We start from the raw sequence: 27,429 nt of genomic DNA on the forward strand, positions 1-27,429 counted from the left end.
TATGGATGTGAGAGTTGGACTGTGAAGAAAGCTGAAAGCCAAAGAATTGATGTTTTTGAACTGTGTTGTTGGAGAAGACTCTTAAGAGTCCCTTGGACTGCAAGGAGACCCAACCAGTCTATTCTAAAGGAGATCAGCCCTGGGTGTTCTTTGGAAGGAATGATGCTAAAGCTGAAACTCCAGTACTTTCACCACCTCATGCAAAGAGTTGACTCACTGGAAAACTCTGATGCTGGGAGGGATTGGAAGCAGGAGAAGGGGACGAAAGAGGACGAGATGGCTGGATGGCATCACTGACTCAATGGACGTGAGTTTGAGTGAACTCTGGGAGTTTGTGACGGACAGGGAGGTCTGGCGTGCTGCAATTCATGGGGTCGTAAAGAGTCAGACACGACTAAGTGACTGAACTGAACTGAAATATAAGTGATAACTATTGCCATTCTTGCAAAATGATTGGTGAAATACCTTTCTACTTTACCTTGTAAAAATTCTTGGACATACACAAGAATGGGGTAAGACGATTTAAAAGAAGGTTTTGTAATGCTAACAGGTGCTTCCTTAACTCCTCCACTTAAGATTGACAGTTAATATACTCCTAAGAGGACATATCAGGGGTTTCCCTGATAGCTCAATTGGTAAAGAATTCGCCTGCAATGAGGGAGACCTGGGTTTGATCCCTGGGTTGGGAAGATCCCCTGGAGAAGGGAAAGGCTACCCACTCCAGTATTCTGGCATGGAGAATTCCATGGACTGTGTAGTCCATGGGGTCTCAAAGAGTCAGACACAACTGAGCCACTTTCACAAGAGGACATAAATTCTACATTTTATTCTCAGATGATAATTTGACATGTCAGGAGATACAGGAAGGTTCTGCTATATAAGAGCATGTACCTCACCACCTCCCATGGTATCTATGAGCCATACAGATGGACCAGATTCGGGCACTTTTCAGGCTGCAAGGAAAGGGGAGGTATGCTAAACAGAGCCCAAAGTTGAGGAGAAGAGACTGAGTTGGGGGAGGCCTAGATGGTTAGAATTTGCAGGGTCAAGACCAGGAGAGGAGGCACTATGTAGAGAGAGGGCACCTGAACCCTGGAGACCCTGCAGGCTGAGCACTGGCTGGCACACGTGTGTAAGGCCAAGGAAAGAACTAACAGAAAGGAGCGGAACAATTTCCAAAGATCACACAAAGCTGTGAGTAGTTCCTATTCCTGCCAACTTTTAGGGAGCAAAGAAACTCAGCACCAAAGTGGTGGGTGGACTGTTCAGGGAACTGCTACTTTTCATAAGAGGCCTCGTGCCACTATCTGACTTTCAAACTATGTGTTTATACAGCTTTGATTTTTTTTAAAAAAATGCTTAAAAACACTTATTAGAGCTGCACTATTCACAATAGCCAAAAGGTGGAATCAGCCCAAATGTTCACCAACAAATGAGTAAATAAACAAACCTTGGTAGAAGCACACAGTGAAATATTATTAAGCCATAAAAAGGAATGAAGGGATAATTGTGGTGTCACATCACCAAGGTGGAGACATAGCCTGATCCTGAATTTCCCTCCTTCCACAGATAAATTTACAGCTATGCACAGAGCAGTTCTCTCTGAGAGAAATCCAGAAACTAGTTAAGGGACCCTTCCATTTGAGATGACAAAAAAAAATTATCCACATTGAAGCAGGTGAAAAAGGCTAAAAATCTCACCATAAACCCTACCTCCAGCCCCACCTCTGCAATCAGGAGTGAAGCTCCAAAGTCCAGCTTCTCCCTAAGGAGTGAAGGGCTTGGACTTCAAATGTATCACTTCAACTTTTAAGGTTGCCACCCAAAGGTTCCCAAATCATCTACCTCTGAGAGCCAATGAAGCTTGCACCAGTCCCACAGGACTATAGCAAACATAGAGCAGTTTTTAAATGGGTGTGCAAGTATTTCTCAAAGCTATCCCCCAGGCTCAGCCCAGGGGAAGCAGACAAAAACCTCCATCTCCCAGATTTTTTCTAGAGGGAATTTGAGTGCATATGTTACTAGCAGACATGGAAAAAATGTAAAGTCTCTATTCCCCCCTCAAAAAAAAATCTGTTTGAAACTAATAAATTCAGTGAAGTTGTAGGATAGAAAGTCAATATATAAAAATCAGTCACATTTTTTAAACATTAACAACAAACTATGGGAAAGAAATCCAAAAAACAATCTCATTTACAAACAGCATCAAAAATAAAATCCTTGGGAATAAATTCAACTAAGGAAGTGAAAGATCTATACACTGAAAACTATAAAGCACTGATAAAAGAAATTGAAAAAGACACAAATAAAAGAAAAGATACTTAGTGCTCATGGATAGGGAAAATTAATGCTGCTAAAATTCTTACTACTGAAAGTGATCTACAGATTCAATTCAATCCTCAGCAAAATTCCAGTAGAATTTTTCGCAGAAACAGAGCAAACAATCCTACTACTAGCATGGAACCACAAATTACCCCAAATGGATAAAACAATCTTGAAAAAGAACAATGCTAGAGGCATGACAGGGCCTGATTTCAAAAGACGTTACAAAGTTCCAGTAACCCAAATAGTACTATTAGCATAGATTAGTGAAACATAATAGAGAGCCCAGAAATAAACCCACAGATACATGGGCAATTAATTTTTGACAAGGCATGATATTACTTATATGTGAATCTTTAAAAAAAAAAAAACTCAAACTCACAAGGGCGCTGGACGATGCCCGGGAGCGCTGACCCAGTGGCTTCCCTGAGTTCAGGACGATGAGTTGGCGTCCCTGCACAGGCTCGGCTGCGTTTTCTGGCCACACGGGTTCTGAAGGGGCTGGTGCCTCCTTAAGCCGCGGGTCTGGAAACACGCGGTGCCTGATGGGAGCAGAGAAGGCTCTGCACCGCCCCCTGACGCGTCGAGGGGCAGTGCCAGTCGCGGCCACGCCCCCAGGCCCAACTTGGCCTGGCTTTCTCGGATATCCCGGAAGTCGGAAGCCAGAGACTTCTGTGTGGGTTCTGAGGTGCGGCTTTGTACTGGAGTCTTTGCCCCGTGACGTGGTGGTGAGTGTGGTGGTGGCAGTCCTGGCAGCTCAGACCCAGAAACTACCTTCCTCTTTCGTCATCTTCCCATGGAGCTGTGGCGCCTTCCTGCGCCCCCTGCCTGCCAGCCTTGCAGTGGGGTGACCCTAGCACAGGCTGTCGGTGCTTCTTGTACTGGTCTTAGGTTCCCAGAAGAGCCAAAGCATCTTATTTGGCTGTAAGTAGGGAATGAAGAGATGGCAGTGACTTTTGCCCGTCCCGAAGGCCTCAAGCCTTAGGCTGAATAGCAGCACCCCCGCTGGGACGTCTAGTGCCGACCCACCTCTTTGGCACCTGTTCACGGAGAAGGCAATGGCACCCCACTCCAGTACTCTTGCCTGGAAAATTCCATGGACAGAGGAGCCTGGTAGGCTGCAGTCCATCGTGTCGTGAAGAGTCAGACACGACTGAGCAACTTCACTTTCACTTTTCACTTTCATGCATTGGAGAAGGAAATGGAAACCCACTCCAGTGTTCTTGCCTGGAGAATCCCAGGGACGGGGGAATCTGGTGGGCTTCCGTCTATGGGGTTGCACAGAGTTGGACACGACTGATGTGACTTAGCAGGAGCAGCAGCATGGGCTGCCGTCAACGGGGTTTCGGTGGAGTTGCCTTGGGTAGTAAAAGACCTTCCCGTGATTTGGAGTCTCAGCTCCTGCCTCTCTGTGTCTGTGGCCCTGGGCCTGCTGGTGGTGACCCTGTGGAGGCAGCTGGCCAGGGCAAAGGCCTGAGCGGGCCCCCTTCCGTGGTCTCCTGCTGCTGTTGTGGTGCCTATCGGCTGTATCCAGGGGCCCAGGGCCTGGGCTGCGGGTGGGAGCCCCCAGAGTGAAGGTGGAGGCCTACCTCTGTGGGAGCCATCCAGCCAAGCAGCAGGCATCACCCCCAGCCCCTGTGGACCTTCGGTTCAGTTCAGTTCAATCTCTCAGTCATGTCCAACTCTGCAACCGCATGGACTGCAGCATGCCAGGCCTTGCTATCCATCACCAACTCCCGGAGCTTGCTCAAACTCATGTCCATTGAGTCGGTGATGCCATCCAACCATCTCATCCTCTGTCATCCGCTTCCCCTCCCACCTTCAATCTTTCCCAGCATCATCAGCTGCTCTCTACCCGTCCTACCCGCCTCCTGGCCATCCCCAACGCTTTGATCAAGGACGTGTTGCTGTTGTGCAGAGCTAGTTCTGCTTGCTCTGTGGGTGCCTGGCCTAGGACTTGGTAGTGCTCGTCTGTGCCACCAACTCCCTCGCCTGCTTCCTGACCACCAGTGTTCTAGTCAGGTCTCTCTATACTTGACATGCTCTTTGGAGCCGACCTAATGGCGCTGGCAATCCTGAGCCCCCGCGTGTCCCCTGGTAGGTACCTCTTCCAGGTTGGCCCTTGTGTGCTGTTGTGGATTCTGTGTCTGGGCATGTTCCATGCGAGGGTAGCTGGCCAGCTCCTGGCTGCACTGGGAGGTTAGGAGGGGTAGGGGGAGCAGGAAGCATTTTTATTACAAAGAAAAAAATCAGACTCACAGAAGCAGAATAGAATGGTGGATGCCAGGTATTTTCATTATTTCAATGAAAACAGATTGGTGAAGAGTACAAACTTTGTTATAAAGTGAGTAAGTTCTGTGGGTCTAACATATAGCATGGTGATTATAGTTGATTAGACTGTACTGTGTATTTTAAATTTGCTAAGATAATAGATCTTAAGTGTTCTCACATGCACACAGACAAAAAATAAATATATAACGTGATGAGAGTGATGGATATATTACCTTGATTGTGAGAATCCTTTTATGATGTATATGGATATGAAACCATCATGCTGTACCCTTTAAATATATTTCAGTTTTGTCAATTACACCTCAGTAAAGCTGAGAACTAAGATCATGGCACTTGATGCCATCACTTCATGGGAAATAGATGGGGAAACAGTGGAAACAGTGTCAGACTTTATTTTGAGGGGCTCCAAAACCATTGCAGATGGTGATTGCAGCCATGAAATTAAAAGACGCTTACTCCTTGGAAGGAAAGTTATGATCAACCTAGATAGCATATTCAAAAGCAGAGACATTACTTTGCCAACAAAGGTCCGTCTAGTCAGAGCTATGCTTTTTCCAGTGGTCAAATATGGATGTGAGAGTTGGACTGTGAAGAACGCTGAGCACCAAAGAATTGATGCTTTTGAACTGTGGTGTTGGAGAAGACTCTTGAGAGTCTCTTGGACTGCAAGGAGATCCAACCAGTCCATTCTAAAGGAGATCAGTCCTGGGTGTTCATTGGAAGGACTGATGCTGAAGCTGAAACTCCAGTACTTTGGCTACCTCATGTGAAGAGTTGACTCATTGGAAAAGACCCTGATGCTGGGAGGGATTGGGGGCAGGAGGAGAAGGGGATGACAGGGGATGAGATGGCTGGATGGCATCACCGACTCAATGGACATGAGTTTGAGTAAGCTCAGGAAGTTGGTAATGGACAGGGAGGCCTGGCGTGCTGTGATTCACGGGGTCACAAAGAGTCAGACACGACTGAGCAACCGAACTGAACTGAAAGCTGAGAAAGAAAAGGAATGAAATATTGATATATGCTGCAAAGTGGATGAACCTCAGAGTTATTATACTGAGTGAAAGAAACCAGACACAAAGGATTACATATTGTTAAATCCAGAGATCAAACACAGAATGGTGGTTGACAGGGGCTTGGAAGGGGAAGGAGCTGGGAGGAACTTCTTAATGGATAGGGATTTTACTTTGGAGTGACGGAAATGTTTTGAAACTAGACAGAGGTGGTGGTTTAACAACATTGTTATTGCACTAAATGCCACTGAATTGTTCACTCCAAAATGGTTCTTTTTATGTTATGTGAATTTCACGTTCATAAGTTATTTTTAAAAGCACTTATTAGACAAAAGCAATAGATGCTATGTGTAATCAAGCTTTAGATGTGAATTGCCACTCAGTTGAGCTCTAATTAAGCTTCGTAATAACCAACACAATTTATTTTCTCCAGAAATCTTGATGGGAGGACTTTCAAAAGAGTAAATCCACAGTGAGTGCCAGTCGTCATTGCCAGAATATTAACACAAGAAAAGTTGCTAATTTGTTTGCAATTTAATGAAGAAACAAACATTGACAAGAGAGTGGGGAGGATTTGTTGATGCTGAATCTCTGCCACATTTGTACAGGGAAGCCTTAAAGCACCTTTATCTTTTAACAAAATGTAAATTTGCTTTTTGATTCAACACTGTTACCCTAACAAATGAGAAATTTCTCCTACTTTAAATTCAGCTGAAGATGAGAATTGTATCTTAGTGTATAATGAAGGAGAGCTATTTAGAAACATAAATGTAAATGTTCCGTGGCTTATGGTCAGTCCTTTGTTTTCAACAACTTATGCGTTTGGCTTCTCTAGCTTGTATTTGTATTCTGATTGTGAAGATTATTTCTGAATCTTTATTTTGTATATTGCCATGTCATTTAACATTTGAAAAGCTGGACGATATGATTGTGACTCAGCTGGTAAAGAATCCACCTGCAATGCAGGAGACCTGGGTTTGATCCCTGGGTAGGGAAGATCCCCTGGAGAAGGGAAAGGCTACCCACTCCAGTATTCTGGCCTAGAGAATTTCATGGACTGTATAGTCCATTGGGTCACAAAGCACAGGACATGACTGAGCGACTTTCACTTATGATTCCTTTGGGTTGGGTTTTCTTTTGTTTGAATGCAAATCAAAATGACATGGAAACATTACAAGCCTTTCTGCAATCTGCACTTTCCTTTATTTTTAACATGATAAATCAAACATTAATTTCTTCCTTTGGATTACAGTAAGGAGGCAACATGATGTGGAGTTTGGGAGTCAAGAGGACCTGTATTTGAACCTTGGTCCTGCCCCTTAAAAACTTACATTGCAGTGCACGTAATAGATAGCTATAACTATTACCATTACCCAAAAAAGCAGACGTTTGAAGGAGAAAAGAAGGGAAATATTTGAGAAAGGAAGGAGAAAGAAAAAAATTAGGAAAATGAAAGGGAAAATGAGGAAAGAATAAATTAGAATTTCAAGAGAAGCTAATTGGTAATTTATGCAAGAATCCTGAATCTTTGCCTTGGTTATTCCTCTGATTTTACTGTTTGTTCTTCCTTTTCTTTGCTTTCCTCTCTGGGGATGTTACATAAAATATCTCATCATTTTCCATCTCCTCTTGGGTAATATTTTATGAATACACAGAATTCATTAGTGGGATAAAGGAGCAACAAGCCAGTGAGGAAAATATAACTAGATCATAACATAATGGAAAGGTAGTTGTTCAAGCCCAAACACTTGGCTTTACAACTTTTTTTCTGACTGTTAAAGTCACTATTAATACATGACCCACAGAAAGTTTAAAAACACAGGAAAGTACTAGGAAAAAGTTAAAATCACAGTAAATATGCCCACCCTGATATAACACAGGTAATTTTTTTTCCAGTCTTTTTTCCCCTAGTCTTTGGTCTCAGTCTGTAATGTAATACTGTCTTCTGATGTTTTAGTTTGCGTTATGTCATGAGCATTTTCCATGTCATTTTTTCCAAAAATGCCATTTTTATTGTATAGATATATCTTAGTTCCATTTAACATTAATAAAATGTTAATATCACCTTCTACGCCAACTCATACCCCCACCCCAAATGCATCCCCTCAGAATCCTGACAGAGCTGTAAAAGAAAGGTAATATGGGCTTTAAGAGTTGGGTATTGTTATATGTGTCTTAATTTTACAAGTAAAGACTAACAGTATATCTGAAAAATCTAAAAAGTTGGAAAAGATTGAGAAATAATACAGCCTTCTTCCCAACTATTATTTTACTCTTCTTAGTTTATTACACCTGTCATTTCAACATCAACTTCCATTGAAGCATAAGGAAAACTCTTCCCCTCAAGTTCTTTTTTGACTTAAATTTGTTCCTTGCTTTAGCAAAGGGAAGGCCATGTCCTCCAGAAGAGAAAGATCATTTTGGCCACAGACATGCTCAGGCCTTGACTTTTCCTTAGTCAGGGAGGCAGTTTGCCAATGAAATTAACTAAGTCATGTCTCAGCTGACTGCAAGTCAATAGTTTTCCCTCAAATTTGGTCCAACTTAGCCCAGACCTGACATAAAAATTAAAGTAAAAACAAATTCAGGTGCTATCTTGAGCTTTTGGGGTTTTGTTTATTTCAGAAAAGAAACTGGAATGCACATCTTCGTAGTTCTCTGGAGACAGGAAATAGGGAGAGGCATCTTAAATATTTCAACTCCCTTAACTATTTTAATCTCATAAATACTATGCACTAAATATTTGTTGACAAATGAGTGAATAAATTTTAGCCTTAAATAATGTAGAGTTTGGAAACCAGGGAATAGGAGTCAGTTCTTGTGAACCCCAGTGACAGGAGTGTTAAGTTGAGATAATCATGAATGTCCATGTATGTTGCAAACAGCAGAGTAAACGGAGAGCCATAGACCTCAGACCACATTTTTTTAGCCATGCCAACTTGGGCAAATGACTAAAATTCAGTAAACCTGGTTTCTTACCAGTAAAACTGGGATAATATGAATTTAGGAAACTGCAAGTTTTAAAATGTGGTAATATGTGTAACACACGTTGCAGATTAAATACTCTTTTCCTCAGGAATTAAAATTGTTTAAATTTGTCAAGAACTTTTAGGTGTAGATTAAGTTGTAATTATGTTTCAGGAACTCTTGATGCTACAGTTTAAAAAGTAGCATCAAGTAGCATACTTGTTTGTCTTTAATTTTTTTCCCTTTTTTTCCCCTTTGCTGGTTTCTTAAAAACAGAACAACTTTCACTATTCGTGACATAGATATAAGGCAGAATAATAATTAGGAGACTACTAGTATTTAATGTCAAGGACATTTGGCAGGTATTGATGAAATTTTGTGTTCAAACATTAATAGTTTTCATAAGTAAGGAGTCAACTTCAGAGTTATGCTTCCTTAATGAAATGATTACCACCAAATAATTTCAGAAACATATTTTGTTAATAAAAGTATGATGAACAAAAACCAATTGTAATGCTGAAATTGATAAGGTGATATAAGTTTATTCAAAATAATTTTGCTTCCATTTACACCCTTACAAAGTGAATTTTTGTATTTTTCAAAATAAAGTGGAAATAAGCACCTAGACACACCCTCCCCAAGGACCTCACCCATCTTGAAGGCATGTAAACTCCTGCAGGAAGTCATCTAATATATAGTAAGAAACTATCCCCCAAAGTCTTGCAACAGTTAATTCATGTACTGTGCAAAGAATAGTCTTTGTGATAGTTTTTTCCCCAGATAGTTGCCATTATTTTTTCCTCCTGATACCATTCCCCCATCATACAGTGGAATGGATTTTTTATGTCATTCCCCCATGGAAAAGTGGAATTTTCCCTTCCTTCCCTTGAAACTGGGCTGGGTTGAGAGACTGAACTGACCAATAGAACACAGAGGAATGAAGCTCTGGGACTTTTGAAGCTAAGTAGTAGGTTGATGCAAAAGTAATTGTGGTTCTGGACCATGAATTTTAAATCATTATAACTAGGCTCAAATACATCTTTATTAATCAAAATATATTTGATTATGTTTTGATTATCACATTTTGCCAACAAGAAATGTTTGTTTATTCCTGTAGCATAAAAACTCATGCTTTGGAATTCAACAAACTCTTAGAAAGCATTTTCTGCCTCCTGCTGGTTGTAGAAATGTTTTCCCTGCCGAAAGCTATCAAGATGCTTGAAGAAGTGGTAGTTGGTTGGCAAGAGGTCAGGTGAAAATAGCGGAAGAGGCAAAACTTCATAGCCCAGTTCATTCAACTTTTGAAGCATTGGTTGTGTGACATGCCATTGGACATTGTCATGGAGAAGAATCGGGCCCTTTCTGTTGACCAATGCAGGCTACAGGCATTACAGTTTTTGGTGCATCTCATCAATTTGCTGAGCATACTTCTCAGAGGTAATGGTTTCACCAGGATTCAGAAAGCTGTAGTGGATCAGACTGGCAGCAGACTACCAGTGACCATGACCTTTTCTTGGTGCAAATTTGCTTTGGGAAGTGCTTTGGAGCTTCTTCTCAGTCCAGCCACTGAGCTGGTCATCACCGGTTGACATATGAAATCCACTTTTTGTCACACATCACAGCCTGATCAAGAAATGGTTGATAGTTGTTGTGTAGAATAAGAGAAGACAGCACTTCAAAACGATGATTTTTTTTTTTTTTCAGTCAGCTCATGAGGCACTCAGTTATCGAGCTTTTTCACCTTTCCAATTTGCTTCAAATACCGAATGACCATAGAACGGTCAACACTGAGTTCTTCAGCAACTTGTCGTGTAGTTGGAAGAGGATCAGCTTCGATGATTACTCTCAATTGGTCATTGTCGACTTCTGATGGCCAGCCACTCCATTCCTCATCTTCAAGACTCTTGTCTCCTTTGCAAAACTTCTTGAGCCAAAATTGCACTGTACATTTGTGCCAAAGGAATCAAACTTCTCATGTGGTAGCTGGTTTCCCCTAGAGCATTTTAAGAGAAAGCAAAAACATACCAAGCTGTAAGGCTTCTAATTTTTAAGTCAGTACAAAGGTAATTGCAGTTTTGCATTGTTGGAATTTTACCATTTGATATTGAAATATATTCTTAAATAAGTGTGGTTATGTTATACATCATTTTAATGCATGTTTCTAGCCTTTTGTGTTTTGCTAATGACTTATTACTTGCTGTTTATTTTAGATTTACTTTAGACTGTAGAGGACTTCCCTGGTGGCTCAGCTGGTAAAGAATCCACCTGCAATGCAGGAGACCTGGTTTCAGTCCCTGGGTTGGGAAGATCCCCTAGAGAAGGGAATGGATACCCACTCCAGTATTCTGGCCTGGACAGTTCCATGGACTGTATATATAGTCCATGAGGTCGCAAAGAGTTGGACACAACTGAGCGACTTTCACTCACTTAAACCAGTCAGATTCTTTACCAGCTGAGCTATGAGGGAAGCCTTGAGACTATAGAAATGATGTGAGCAAATTAGAGCGACTTTTTTATTCAAGTTCATTAACCGTTCCTGGGCCAAATGCATTGTTGATGTTGGGAGTTGTCTCTGTTGCTTTATGACCCATTTTAAACTCAAATAAAAAAGTGTGTTCTGAGGTAATGCTCAAGTGAAGGTAACGTATGTTGTCATGTCTCATAAATGTATTTTTTATCATCGTTAAATATTTATACATTTGTATCTTTTTGTATTGAATTTTTTAGCCTTAGCTGGTGACAGTGAATTAGAAATTGTCTAAAATCTTTAGACGTTTTTCAGCCTGACATGTCATTGATTAATATAAATATTTAGAGTTTAGAAAGCACTAAAAAAATGACAACTTTATCTAGAAAGCAAGGTAAACTACTGCATAGTTACAATTGGTGTCTAACTAATGTAATTGCAATCAGTTATCCTGTCAGTATTTTTTCTTTTTAAGGGAACCAGATATTGTGTTTTTATTTTCTGATAATCTCATTTTATTGTTCTACTTCAAAGGGCATTTGACTTCATTTTCAGACACATACTAAGAATAGATAAGTTCTCAAATAAGCCTGAGGTTTGGGGACAAGAGCTTGAATTCACCTCCTCCCATATAAACACCAAAATCACAAGTAACTGCAAAAAAAAAAAAAAAATGAGTAAAAAGATATTCTATATCTAAAGATGAAGAAGAAACCACAGCAAGAGGGTAAGAAGGGCATACTGATAATATTATCAAATCCCATACCTCCCAGGTGGGCAACCCACAAACTAGAGAAGCCCCCAGAGCACTTGACTTTGAAGGGCAAAGGGGCTTGAATCATAGCTTGAAAGAAAAGCTATGACACACCTAAACAGCATTTTAAACACCAGAGACATCACTCTGTCAACAAAGGTCCATCTAGTCAAAGCTATGATTTTTCCAGTAGTCATGTATGGATGTGAGAGCTGGACCATAAAGAAGGCTGAGCACTGAAGAATTGATGCTTTTGAACTGTAGTGCTGGAGAATACTCTACAGAGTCCCTTGGACTGCAAGATCAAAGCAGTCAATCCTAAAGGAAATCAACCCTGAATATTCATTGGAAGGACTGATGCTGAAGCTGAGCATCAATACTTCGGCCATCTGATGCAAAGAGCCAACTCATTGGAAACAACCCTGGGGGTGGGAAAGATTGAGGGCAGGTGAAGATGAGGGTGACAGAGAATGAGGTGGTTGAACGACATCACCAGCTCAATGGACATGAATTTGAGCAAACTCCAGGAGAGAGTGAAGGACAGGGAAGCTTGGCTTGCTGCAGTTTATTGGGTTGCAAAAAGTCAGACACTACAGAGCAACTAAACAACAACACAGTCATAAAAGGAGAAGTTGGCAGTAACACAATTAATGTGTGGGATTTTAACATCTCATTTTCATCAATGGACAAATCATTCAGACAGAATAAGGAAACACAGGCCTTAAATGACACAATAGACCAGCTCTACTAAATTGAATATTCCATTCAAAGGCAGCAGAATACCCATTGTTCTCAAGAGATCATAGAACATTCTCCAGGATAGATCACATGCTAGGCCAAAAAGCAATCCTAGGTAAATTTAGGAAAATGAAGATCATACCATGCATAAATTCTGACCACAATGATATGAGATTAGAAATCAGCTACAAGAAAAATGTCAAAGAAACACAAACACAATGCTAAACAACATGCTACAAAATAACCAGTGGATCACAGAGGAAATCAAAGAGGAAATCAAAAAATATCTAAAGATAAATGAAAACAATACCACAATCTAAAAACCTATCAGTTTAGTTCAGTAGCTCAGTCATATCCAACTCTTTGTGACCCCATGGACTGTAGCATATCAGGCTTCCCTGTCCATCACCAGCACTGGAGATAGTTCGAACTCATGGCCATCAGTCAGTGATGCCATCCAAATATCTCATCCTCTATCATCTCCTTTTGCTCCTGCCTTCAGTCTTTCCCAGCATCAGGGTCTTTTCCAAACAGTCAGTTCTTTGCATCAGATAGCCAAAGTATTGGAGTTTCAGCTTCAGAATCCGTCCTTTCAATGAATATTCGGGACTGATTTCCTTTCTGATTGACTAGTTTGATCTCCTTGCAGTCCAAGGACTCTCAAGAATCTTCTCCAACAAGTCAGTTCAAAAGCATTAGTTCTTAGGTGCTCAGCTTTCTTCATGGTCCACCTCTCACATCCAGACATGACTGTGACTTCACTTAACTTTACTCTGCTTTACTGGAAAAGCCATGGCTTTCACTAGACAGGCCTTTGTCGACAAAGTAATGTCTCTGCTTTTTAATATGCTATCTAGGTTTGTCATAGCTTTTCTTCCAAGGCCTAAGTGTCTTTTAATTTCATGGCTGTAGTGACCATCTGCAGAGATTTTGGAGCCCAAGAAAATAAAGTTGGTCCCTGTTTCCATTGTTTCCCATCTATTTGCCATGAAGTGATAGGACTGGATGCCATGACCTTAGTTTTTTGAATGTTGAGTTTTAAGGTGGTTTTTTCACTCTCCTTTCATCTTCATCAAGAAGCTCTTTAGTTCCTCTTCACTTTCTGCCATAAGGGTGGTGTCATCTGCTTATCTGAGGTTATTGATATTTCCCCCGGCAATCTTGATTCCAGCTTCTGCTTCATCCAGCCTGGCATTTCACATGATGTACTCTGCATATAAGTTAAATAAACAGCATGACAATATACAGCCTCAATATACTCCTTTCCCAATTTGGAACCAGTCTATTGTTCCAGGTCTGGTTCTAACTGTTTCTTCTTGATCTGCACACAGATTTCTCAGGAGACAGGTCAGGTGGTCTGGTATTCCCATCTCTTGAAGAATTTTTCATAGTTTGTTGCAATCCACAAGTTAAAGGTTTTGGCGTGGTCAGTAAAGCAGAAGTAGATGTTTTTCTGAAACTTTCTTGCTTTTGCTGTGATCCAACGGATGCTGGCCATTTGATCTCTGGATCCTTCACCATTTCTAAATCCAGCTTGAACATCTGGAATTTCATGGTTCACATACTGTTGAAGCCTGGCTTGGAGAATTTTGAGGATTACTTTGCTAGCATGTGAGATGAGTGCAGTTGTGCAGTAGTTTGAGCATTCTTTGGCATTGCCTTTCTTTGGGATTGGAATGAAAACTGACCTTTTCCAGTCCTGCTGAGTTTTCCAAGTTTGCTGGAGTATTGAGTGCAGCACTTTCACAGCATCATCTTTTAGGATTTGAAATAGCTCAACTGGAATTCCATCACCACCACTAGTTCTGTTCATAATGATACTTCCTAAGGCCCACTTGACTTTGCATTCCAGGATATCTGGCTCTAGGGGAGTGAACACACCATCGTGGTTATCTGGGTCATGAAGATTTTTTTTTGTATAGTTCTTCTGTGTATTCTTGCCACCTTTTCTTAATATCTTCTGCTGCTGTTAGGTCCATACCATTTCTGTCCTTTATTGTGCCGATCTTGGCATGAAATGTTCCCTTGGTATCTCTGATTTTCTTGACGAGATCTCTAGTCTTTCTCATTCTGTTGTTTTTCTCTATTTCTTTGCACTGATCACTGAGGAAGGCTTTCTTGTCTCTCCTTGCTATTCTTTGGAACTCTGCATTCAGATGGGTGTATCTTTCCTTTTCTCCTTTGCTTTTCACTTCTTTTCTTTTCACAGCTATTTGTAAGGCCTCCTCAGGCAACCATTTTGCCTTTTGGCATTTCTTTTTCTTGGGGATGGTCTTGATCACTGCCTCCTGTACAATGTCATGAACCTCTGTCCATAGTTTTTTAGGTACTCTATCAGCTCTAATCCCTTGAGTCTATTTGTCTCTTCTATTGTATAATCGTAAGGGATTTGATTTAGGTATTACATAAATGGTCTAGTGGTTTTCCCTACTTTCTTCAATTTAAGTCCAAATTTTGTAATAAGGAGTTCATGATCTGAGCCACAGTGAACTCCCAGTCTTGTTTTTGCTGATTGTATAGAGCTTCTCCGTATTTGCCTGCAAAGAATATAATCAGTCTGATTTCGGTATTGACCATCTGGTGATGTCCATGTGTAGAGTCATCTTTCGTGTTGTTGGAAGAGGGTGTTTGCTATGAACACAACTATGGGACACAACAAGAGCAATTCTAAGAGGAAACTGTATAGCAGTACAGTCTTAACTCAGAAAACAAGAAAAATATCAAATAGACAACCTAGCCTTACACCTAAAGCAACTAGAGAAATGAGAACAAACAAAACCCAAAGTTAATAGAAAGAAAAAAATTCATAAAAATCAGAGCAAAAATAAATGAAGTAGACACTAAAGAAAAAACCAGCAGACCTAAAAGCTGGTTCTTTGAAAAGATAAACAAAATTGATAAAAATTTAGCCAGACTTATTAAAAAATAAAGCAGGGGCCCAAATCAATAAAATTAGAAATGAGAAAGGAGTAATTACAACTGATATCACAGAAATACAAAGTAGCATAAGAAACTAGTATCAGTTCAGTTCAGTTCTGTTCAGTCACTCAGTCGTGTCTGACTCTTTGTGACCCCATGAATCGCAGCACGCCAGGCCTCCCTGTTCATCACCATCTCCCGGAGTTCCCTCACACTCACGTTCATTGAGTCAGTGATGCCATCCAGCCATCTCATCCTCTGTTGTCCCCTTCTCCTCCTGTCCTCAATCCCTCCCAGCATCAGAGTCTTTTCCAATGAGTGAACTCTTCTCATGAGGTGGCCAAAGTACTGGAGTTTCAGCTTTAGCATCATTCCTTCCAAAAAAATCTCAGGGTTGATCTCCTTCAGAATGGGCTGGTTGGATCTCCTTGCAGTCCAAGGGACTCTAAAGAGTCTTCTCCAACACCACAGTTCAAAAGCATCAATACTTTGGCGCTTAGCCTTCTTCACAGTCCGACTCTCACATCCATACATGACCACTGGAAAAACCATAGCCTTGACTAGATGGACCTTAGTCGGCAAAGTAATGTCTCTGCTCTTGAATATGCTATCTAGATTGGTCATAACTTTTCTTCCAAGGAGTAAGTGTCTTTTAATTTCATGGCTGCAGTCACCAACTGCAGTGATTTTGGAGCCCCCAAAAATAAAGTCTGACACTGTTTCCACTGTTTCCCCATCTATTTCCCATGAAGTGATGGGACCGGATGCCATGATCTTTGTTTTCTGAATGTTGAGCTTTAAGCCAACTTTTTCACTCTCCTCTTTCACTTTCATCAAGAGGCTTTTTAGCTCCTCTTCACTTTCTGCTATAAGGGTGGTGTCATCTGCATATCTGAGGTTATTGATATTTCTTCCAGCAATCTTGATTCCAGCTTGTGTTTCTTCCAGCCCAGCGTTTCTCATGATATACTCTGCATATAAGTTAAATAAGCAGGGCGACAATATACAGCCTTGACGTACTCATTTTCCTATTTGGAACCAGTCTGTTGTTCTATGTCCATTTCTAACTGTTGCTTCCTGACCTGCATACAGGTTTCTCAAGAGGCAGGTCAGGTGGTCTGGTATTCCCATCTCTTTCAGAATTGTCCACAGTTTATTGTGATCCACACAGTCAAAGGCTTTGGCATAGTCAATCAAGCAGAAATAGATGTTTTTCTGAAACTCTCTTGCTTTTTCCATGATGCAGAGGATGTTGGCAATTTGATCTCTGGTTCCTCTGCCTTTTCTAAAACCAGCTTGAACATCAGGGAGTTCACAGTTCACATATTGCTGAAGCCTGGCTTGGAGAATTTTGAGAATTACTTTACTAGCATGTGAGATGAGTGCAATTGTGCGGTAGTTTGAGCATTCTTGGGCATTGCCTTTCTTTGGAATTGGAATGAAAACGGACCTTTTCCAGTCCTGTAGCCACTGCTGAGTTTTCCAAATTTGCTGGCATATTGAGTGCAGCACTTTCACAGCATCATCGTTCAGGATTTGAAACAGCTCAACTGGAATTCCATCACCTCCACTAGCTTTGTTCGTAGTGACGCTTTCTAAGGCCCACTTGACTTCACATTCCAAGATGTCTGGTTCTAGACTAGTGATCACATCATCATGACTATCTATAAACAACTATATGTCAATAAAAAGAACAACCTGGAAGAAACACAATTAGAAAGGCACAATCTTCAAAGATTAACCAGAAAGATATAGAAAATATGAACAAGCAAGTTACAAGTACTGAAATTGAATATTTGATTCTAAAACTCCCAATAAGTAAAAGTCTAGGACTAAGTGGCTTCACAGGAGAATTCTATCAAACATTTAGAAAAGAGGTAACACCTATCCTTATCAACTATTATAAACAGCTGAAGAGGAAGGAACACTTCCACATTCATTCTATAAGACCTGATACTGAAACCAGATAAATATATCACCAAAAAAAAGAAAATTACCAGCTAATATCACTGATGAACATAGACACTAAGAACTCAACAATATACTAGCAAACTGAATCCAACAGTACATGAAACATATAATACACCATGATCAAGTGGGATTTATCCTAGTGATGCAAGGATTTTTCAATATACACAAATCAATCAATGGGATACACCACATTAATAAATTGAGAATAGAAAACAGAGATGATCGTCAAAATAGATGAAAAAAAGTCTCCTAAAATTCAACATCTTTTTATAATTTTTTTAAAAAATACTCTCCAGAAAGTATGCATAGAGGAAACATACCTTGACATAATAAAGGCCATATAAGACAAACCAACAGCTAACATCATACTCACTGTTGAAAACCTAAAAGCATTTTTCTCTAAAATCAGAATCAAAAAAAAGGATGTCCACTGTCACCACTAAAACCAATGAAACTATGTTTTATTAAACATAGTTTTGATAGTCATAGTCACAGCAATCTGAGAATAAAAAGGAATAAAAGGAATCCAAACTGGAAAAGAAGAAGTAAAACTGCCATGTTTCTGGATGACATGATTCTACACATAGTAAAGCCTAAAGATGCTATCAGAAAGCTACTAGAGCTCATCAATGAATTTGGTAAAGTTGCAAGATATAAGATTAATACATAGAAATCTGTTGCATTTCTAGACACTAACAATGAAAGCTCAAAAAGAGAAATTAAGGAAATGATCCCATTTACCATCACATCAAAAAGAACACAATATCTAGGAATAATCCTACCTTAGGAGACAAAAGACATAAACTCCAAAACTGTGAGACACTGATAAAAGAAATCAAAGATGATGCAAACAGAAGGAAAGATACACCATGTTCTTGGATTGGCGGAATCAATATTGTCAAAATGACTGTACTACCTAAGGCAATCTACAGATTCAGTGCAATCCCTGTCAAATTACCAATGGCATTTTTCACAGAACTGGAAAATGTTTAACTTTGTATGAAAACACACAAGAAAGACCCAAGTCGCCAAAGCAGTCTTGAGAAAGAAAAATGGAGTTAGAAGCATCAAGCTCCCTGACATCAAACTATGTGCCAAAGCTACAGTCATCAAAAGTACAGTATGGTACTGAAACAAAAATAGAAATACAGATCAATGGAACAGGATAGAAAGCCTTTCAATAAATGGTGCTGGGAAAACTGGCCAGCTACATGTGAAAGTATGAAATTAGGACTTCCTTGGTGGTCCAGTGGTTGAGAGTTTGCCTGTCAGTGCAGGGGACGCAGGTTCTGTCTCTGGTCTGGGAAAATACCACATGCCAAGGAGCAATTAAGCCTGTGCGTAACAACTACTGAACCAGGGCTCTAGAGCCTATAAGCCACAACTGCTGAGCCAGCACATTATACAACTACTAAGGCCTGAGCACGTGCAGCCCATGCTCCACAAGAGAAGTCAGTGCAATGAGAAGCCCATGGACCACAAGAAAGAGTAGCCTCTGCTTGCCGCAACTAGAAAAAGCCCATATGCAACAATGAAGACCCAGAGAAGCCATAAAAAATAAATACCTTTTTTAAAAGAAGAATAAAATTAGAATATTCTCTAACACCATATACAAAGATAAACACAAGATTTATTAAAGACCTAAACGTAAAACCAGATATTATGAAACTCCTAGAGAAAAACATAGGCAGAACATTCTTTGACAGAAATTGCAGTAGTATTACTTGGGTCCACCTCCTGTAGTAAAGGAAATAAAAACAAAAATAAACAAACAGGACCGAATTAAACTGAAAAGCTTTGCACAGGAAAGGAAATCATAAAACAAAAAATAACTTACAGAAGGGGAAGAAATATTTGCAAATGATGCACCTGACAAGGGATTAATCTCCAAAATATATAAGCAGCTCGTGCAACTCAGTCTTAACACCACCTAATAAACCAATCAAAAATGGTAGAAGATCTAAGTAGATATATCTCCAAAGAAGACATTCAGATGGCCAACAGGCACATGAAAAGATGCTCAACATCACTAATTATTCAGTTCAGTTCAGTTCAGTCGCTCAGTCGTGTCCAACTTTTTGTGACCCCATGAATAGCTGCATGCCAGGCCTCCCTGTCCATCATCAACTCCCGGAGTTCACTGAAACTCATGTCCATCGAGTCAGTGATGCCATCCAGCCATCTCATCCTCTGTCGTCCCCTTCTCCTCCTGCCCCCAATCCCTCCCAGCATCAGAGTCTTATCCAATGAGTCAACTCTTCTCATGAGGTGGCCAAAGTACTGGAGTTTCAGCTTTAGCATCATTCCTTCCAAAGAACACCCAGGACTGATCTCCTTTAGAATAGACTGGTTGGATCTCTGATCTCCTTTAGAATGGACTGGTTGGATCTCCTCGCAGTCCAAGGGACTCTCAAGAGTCTTCTCCAACACCACAGTTCAAAAGCATCAATGCTTTGGCACTCAGCTTTCTTCACAGTCCAACTCTTACATCCATACAAATGAAATCTGCAGTGAGGTATCACCTCACAGAGGTCAGAATGGTCATCATCAAAATGTCTGCAAATAATAAATGCTGAAGAGAATATGGAAGAAAAGAAACCCTCCTACACTATCCTTGGGAATGTAAATTGGCATAGCCATTATAAGGAACAGTATGGAGGTCATTTAAAATACTGAAAATAGAACAACAAAGTGATCCTACAGTCCCACTCTTGGACATACAGCTGGAGAAAACTCTAATTCAAAAAGATAAATGCACTCAAATGTCCATTGCAGTGCTATCTACAATGGCGAAGACATGGAAGCAACCAAAGAGTTTACTGACAGATGAATGGATAAAAAAGATGTGATATATATACACACAATGGAATATTACTCAGCCATTAAAAAGAATGAAATAATTTCATTTGCAGCAACATGGATGGACCTTGAGATTATCATACTAAGTGAAGTAAACCAGACAGAGAAAGACAAATATCATATGATAAATGTTTTTATGTGGAATCTTTAAAAAAAATGATACAAGTGAGCTTATTTAACAAAAGAGCACTAGACTCACAGACATAGAAAACAAGTTTATGGTTACCAAAGGGGTAAAGGGGGGATAAATTAGTAGTTTGGAATTAAAAAATACACACTGTGCTAGTGGTAAAGAACTCAACTGCCAATGGAGACATGAGATGCAGGTTTGACTCATTGGTTGGGAATATCTGGAGAAGTGCATGGCAACCCACCCCAGTATTCTTGCCTGGAGAATCCCAGGGACAGAGGAACCTGGTGGGCTGCGGTCCACAGGGTCACAAAGAGTTGGACATGACTGAAGCGACTTAGCACACGCATATATAAAATAGATAATCAGTAGAACCTACTGTATAGCACAAGGAACTATACTCAGTGTCTTGTAATAACCTGTAATGGAAGAGAATGTTAAGGTAGCTTTGGCACCTAAGGATTCAGATTTTATTTTTTTAATTAAAATAATATTGAAATATAGTTGATTTATATTGTAAATTAACTATATATTTTACATATATATGAATTCAGTTATATATAGTTATTCAGTTATATATTCTTAGGGATTCATATATATTATATATATAGTTGATTTACAATATTTCAATATTGTTTCAATTTTAAAAAGCTGAATACTTAGGTACCAAAGCTGCCCTATGAGTTTGAACTTTGGAGGAAAAAAAAAAGAATAGATAAGCCTGGGCTTGCTGAGATAGGTTAATCTAAGTATATTAAGTTTGCATTTTTGTAGTCACCTCACAGTCTTTCTTAACATCTTTCAAATCAAGGTTGAAAACTAAAGTTGTTTTAATCCACTGTGTTCCCAGATAGTAGAAAGAACTTCCAAGCTTCCTTTTCTTTTATGTTTTAATTTTTTTTGATAACTTCTGCCTCCAAAATCGTAAACCATTTGGACACTGTGCTTACTGGTTTAAATACTTTAGGTCTTGGTAGAGGTGCTGTTTGTCTCTACAAATTTCTTCTCTGTCATGTGTGAAGCACAAGAGAGAATGAACATATAACTTTTGTTTTGAAATTGATCTGAGAGTAGATCCACTTCAAAAGCTTAGGGTCCAGCTTTGAAGTTTACTTCACTTCAAAAGCTTTGCCTTGAAGTGTGTTATAGAAAGAAATGCACACCAAGATATCCTGAATTTTAAGGTTTATTGAGAATTACTTCCTGTAGAGAAAAATAAAAACAAAATAATAAATGAGGGAAAACCAGCCTGAAAGTAAACTTGAAGAGAGGTAGAAATAAATTTTTTTCTTTAACCAAAAAAAAATTCATATGTTTATTTTGCATAAGTTTTAGCCTACTTTTTCTTCAAGGCTTATTCTACTAATAATTAAAAATTTTTTTTCATTCTAAATAAAATAATATTGTAAACAGTTTGAGTATTTTTTAATCTAATAAAATTTAAAATAGTATTAAATAGAGACCACAACTTGGAGTCAAGGATAATAAAGAATAGTGCTATTTCTCTTTGTCATGTAAAAAGTTTAAAGTGTTACTTTATGAAATAAGGAACAGAAAAAGATGTAGTATAAAAGATACCTGTCATTTTATTTTCTTTAGAAGTTTCACTTAAACAAAGGCACTTCCTTAAAGATAAGGTGTTTTCTGTTTTATTCACTGATGTATATATTTCACTAGATTAATGCCAGCCACATTGTAGGTACTCAAAAATCATTTACTAAATAAATGAATGCATCATGAGTGAACCAGAGAGGATACAGAGCCTCAGAATTTTTTTTCCTTTCATCTGCAAATTCAGATAATAATACACATTTCATGTGACTAGCACTTTCACTTTGATACCCTTCAAACTATCAGTTCCATTCTTTAGTTCAATTCAGTTCAGTTGCTCAGTCATGTCCAATTCTTTACGACCCCATGAATCGCAGCACACCAGGCCTCCCTGTCTATCACCAACTCCTGGAGTTCACTCAGATTCATGTCCATCGAGTCAGTGATGCCATCCAGCCATCTCATCCTCTGTCGTCCTCTTCTCCTGCCCCCAATTCCTCCCAGCATCAAAGTCTTTTCCAATGAGTCAACTCTTCGCATGAGATGGCCAAAGTACTGGAGTTTCAGCTTTAGCATCATTCCTTCCAAAGAAATCCCAGGGCTGATCTCCTTCAGAATGGACTGGTTGGATCTCCTTGCAGTCCAAGGGACTCTCAAGAGTCTTCTCCAATACCACAGTTCAAAAGCATCAATTCTTCAGCGCTCAGCCTTCACAGCCCAACACTCACATCAATACGTGACCACTGGGAAAAACATAGCCTTGACTAGATGGACCTTAGTCGGCAAAGTAATGTCTCTGCTTTTGATATGCTATCTAGATTGGTCATCACTTTTCTTCCAAGGAGCAAGCGTCTTTTAATTTCATGGCTGCAGTCACAATCTGCAGTGATTTTGGAGCCCCCCCAAATAAAGTCTGACACTGTTTCCACTGTTTCCCCATCTATTTCCCATGAAGTGATGGGACCAGATGCCATGATCTTCGTTTTCTGAATGTTGAGCTTTAAGCCAGCTTTTTCATTCTCCTCTTTCACTTTCATCAAGAGGCTTTTTAGTTCCTCTTCACTTTCTGCCATAGGGTGGTGTCATCTGCATATCTGAGGTTATTGATATTTCTCCCGGCAATCTTGATTCCAGCTTGAGTTTCTTCCAGTCCAGCATTTCTCATGATGTACTCTGCATAGAAGTTAAATAAGCAGGGTGACAATATACAGCCTTGACATACTCATTTTCCTATTTGGAACCAGTCTGTTGTTCCATGTCCAGTTCTAACTGTTGCTTCCTGACCTGCATACAGATTTCTCAAGAGGCAGGTCAGGTGGTCTGGTATTCCCATCTCTCTCAGAATTGTCCACAGTTTATTGTGATCCACACAGTCAAAGGCTTTGGCATAGTCATTCTTAGACATATACTTTTAACTATAGACAATCTTGCACATGTGAACAAAAAGAATTTCTGTAGCAACATAAAATACTAATAGCCAAACTGAAAACAACTAAACCATACCTTGACTGAAGAGCAGATAGATAAATTGTAGTATAATTATATAAATGGAATAATTTACAGCAATGGCAATTCATGAATAAAATCTACATATTTTGGCTAAATCTTTATAATATTAGATTTAGAGATATAAGCAAACTCATAAGGACTAGTACTACTTTGTTTTAATTAAAGTTTGAAAGCAAATTAAACTTAAAATGTTGAAGTATTTGTAAGTATTAAAACTGAAAAGTAAGGCAAGGAATGATAAGCACAGAAGTTCAAAATAGTTTCAACAGGATGGGAAGAAACAAATGGAGGAAATAAAGAGAAGCATAATGATGAAAGTTGTACCAATACCCTTGAATTGAATCCTGGATAGGAGGGTACCAATTATATTATTAAATAAATGAATCTAAAGGCCAACGATTAAACTGTGTAATAAACAAGGATGATCACTAATGTCAGGGCTGTACACTGACCATGCTAATTTAGAAAAGAAAATAATAGAAAAAGGGTTAAATTTCTTCATAAGGTTGCAAAAGTCAAATATCTTGTGAAAATTATCAAATCATATATAATCAGAAATATTAAGAAATCATTTGAGTTATTTTTACTCTAAGAATAAATACATATGTGCATTTAAAGGCAGAATATTGTTAACTTTAAGATAAAATCAATTTATTTTCATAATTTTAACTTTAAGTGTCAAACTTTTTTCTGTTTGTTGTTTTGTTCAAAATGGTAAATTTTGATTGGTCCTTTTCTGGGACCAATAATCTTAAATTAATATGTGTTGGAAAGAGCTTCCACATATTAGTCCAAAATCTGCCCTTTACAGTTTCTCTGTTGCTCAAGTTCCATGTTTTGGTATGCTTCCCTACTTATTTGAAACAACCTTGCTTCTAGATTTCTGCCTTCTCCTTTATAAATCTTACTCTGAGTACCCTAACACTCATAAAAGATTGCTGTCTTTTATGAATCCTTGTCTGCATCAGTGAGCTGATCATTTAAATTTTTAATTGAACTTATATGCTCATTCCTGGCCTCCTCAACTACATTATAAGCTACTTGAGGGCTACAGACTTATATGTTTATATCTCATATTTGGAGTGTCAGACACTCCCGTTTCCTCCTATCCAAGTCCTTCCCAGTAAAGAAAGGATCCTGGAAGATGTATAGATATATAAAATCCAGTTTTATTAGTGATGATCTAATAACTTAAAAAAACTGATAAAGCTAGGTTTGAGAATGTAACTGAAACCTGAGGCCACACTGGGAGCTCTTGAAAACAGTTGAGTCTTCAAAGTATTTGCAGCTAGAGAAAATGGAAAATGTCACACTTTCCCTCCTCTGTCCTTTGTCTCTTAAAAAGCCCCTCACAAGGGTGCTGTGGTGTGGAAAATAGTCGTGCAGGACCATCTTGCGTGAGCACAGAGTACAGGCACTTCCCAAGAGGGAGATTTCCCACTGTCAGGTAACAGCCCCAACCAATAAAATTGTTAGTCCATCTAATCAGGTGAAAAGAGGAAGAAACTGAAGTGTTCACTGCGCCAGTCCCACGTTCACTGGGAAAGGAGTAGCACTCTTCCCTGGTAGAAATACCAGGGAGAACATGAGCATCCTCTGTTGAATGAATGGATGAAATGAAAATGTTCATGAGACAAAAGGCAAATTGTGATAAGGGATGCCCCCGTACAAAGAGAAATAAACACAGATATTCTTGATGCAAATGATACCTGACCTACAATCTTATTGGTCCCTTGTACAACAGCTGCAAATCAAAATAGTGTACACTGGGCTGGTATCCTATATACATACAATATTATAAACTGAATTTTCATGTCTGGAAATAGTTTATATCTAAAGAAATGAATATAAACCACAAACATGTTTTTACAAATAACTGAATATAAAGCTAAGTATAAATATTGCTAAATCCTAAAGGAAATCAATCCTGAATATTCATTGGAAGGATAGATGATGAAGCTGAAGCTCCAATACTTTGGCCACCTGATAGAAGAGGCGACTCATTAGAAAAGACACTGATGCTGGGAAAGATTGAAGGCAGGAGGAAAAGGGGATGACAGAGGATAAGATAATTGGATGGCATCACCGACTCAGTGGACATGAGTTTTGAGCAAGCTCCGGGAGATGGTGAAGGACAGGAAAGCCTGGCATGCTGCAGTCCATGGAACTGCAAAGAATCGGACATGACTGAGACACTGACCAACAGCAACAATGACTCCTGCAGGGCTTGGCGAGGGAAGGTTCTCTAACTGATCTGAACTAGGTGAGGCTTTCTCAGGTATATGTCCAAGAATATGTCTCTTTCCTAATCAGTCTTCCCTACATCAGACAAAGACATTCTTTTCCTCCAAGGAACTTTGATCCGCATTCCATCTTTTCTACAATTATCATTGCTCATGCAATGTTCATAAATGTGTTCAAAAGTTTTTGAAAAGTAAATGGTAAGAGAATGAGAGAGTGGAGGAGGGAAGAGATGGCAGTTTCCATAGTGACTTCTTTACTGTGCCCAGTAGGTGTATTTAGTGGAACAGTCATTCATTCTGCGTCACATTCTTTAGACTGTCATCCATAAATAAGAGTTAGGATCAGTATTATAAATAGCATAAAAGCAGAAGTGGAGGGACTCTTAGGTCAAACTATTTATGAATGTCCTATGCCAGTAAGTGACTTAGGATGTGCATATTTGTTCATTTCCTAGTCTCTTTTTTATTTAATTGACTAAAATGTTTTAAATGGAAAATTATACACATTTATGCCTTTTAGGCACCGAAAAATAATGACTCTTAGTTTCTCATTTCTAGTAAAGTAATAAATCCCACAATATATTTGAGGTGGAGAGAGAGGAGTTTCAAATATCTTCAGCTGATGGTGAAGTAGCCATATGTATAAAGCCAAGGGATGTAAAAAAAAAGAAAAAGTGATAGCATCAATAGGTCCTTCTATGTCATTTAGCTTCACGGGGGTAAGTGATCAAATAAATACAGAACTGGAGTGAGAGTGGTATCGTTAAGTTTTCCACCCTTCACAGCTTTGTGGCAGCCATCTACCATAGCAAAAGAGGGAGAGGAGTTAGTGACTTAAATCAACTTATAAGCTCTGTCAAAAGTAAGAATATAATCACCTATTTGCAGTTCTTAAGCTTTTTGTCTTGTTCGGTAGACCTCTTCAGCTGGGTTATTTTTAGGGTATGCCTTTCCTGAGAGGACAATTCTTTACATTCAGGCACAAAGAAAAGCAATATTAGAACCAGCAATGACAACAATGCTATGTAAACATCAATTTAGTAATTTTCTTCTATAGATTACCAGTTTTATCATAGAAATCCTTTAAGCACTTACAGAAGTAGAAAATATCTCCACTGGATATTGTAAGGGAAGACAATAAGGAAAGCACAGAATCTCCAAGGAGTTTACAAACTAGTCCAGAAGTGGTAATACAAAAGTATAACAGCTGGCATTTATGGAAACTGAAAGATAATCTAAGAAATAACACCTTCATTAAAGAGGAAATTTTAAGGAAAATTATTAAATGCTAAGCACTGAGTGATACCGAAGACACTGCATGCCAATATCTGTGGGATATCACTAAAGCAGTACTCAAAGAAATTTTATATGTGCTACTGTATTCCCTGGTGGCTCAGACGGTAAAGCGTCTGCCTGCAATGTGGGAGACCCGGGTTCAGTTTCTGGGTCGGGAAAATCCCCTGGAGAAGGAAATGGCAATCCACTCCAGCACTCTTGCCTGGAAAATCCCATGGACGAAGGAGCCTGATAGGCTACAGTTCATGGGGTTGCAAAGAGGCGGACACGACTGAACGCCTTCACTGTATAGCACAGGTAACTCTACTCAATATTCTGTAATGACCTGTATGGAAAAGGATATAAAAAAGAATAGAGTAGGTATGTATATGTATGACTGATTCACTTTTCTGTATAGC

The sequence above is a fragment of the Capra hircus genome, chromosome 16, assembly GCF_001704415.2.
Source record: "Capra hircus breed San Clemente chromosome 16, ASM170441v1, whole genome shotgun sequence".
Lineage (NCBI taxonomy): Eukaryota > Metazoa > Chordata > Mammalia > Artiodactyla > Bovidae > Capra > Capra hircus.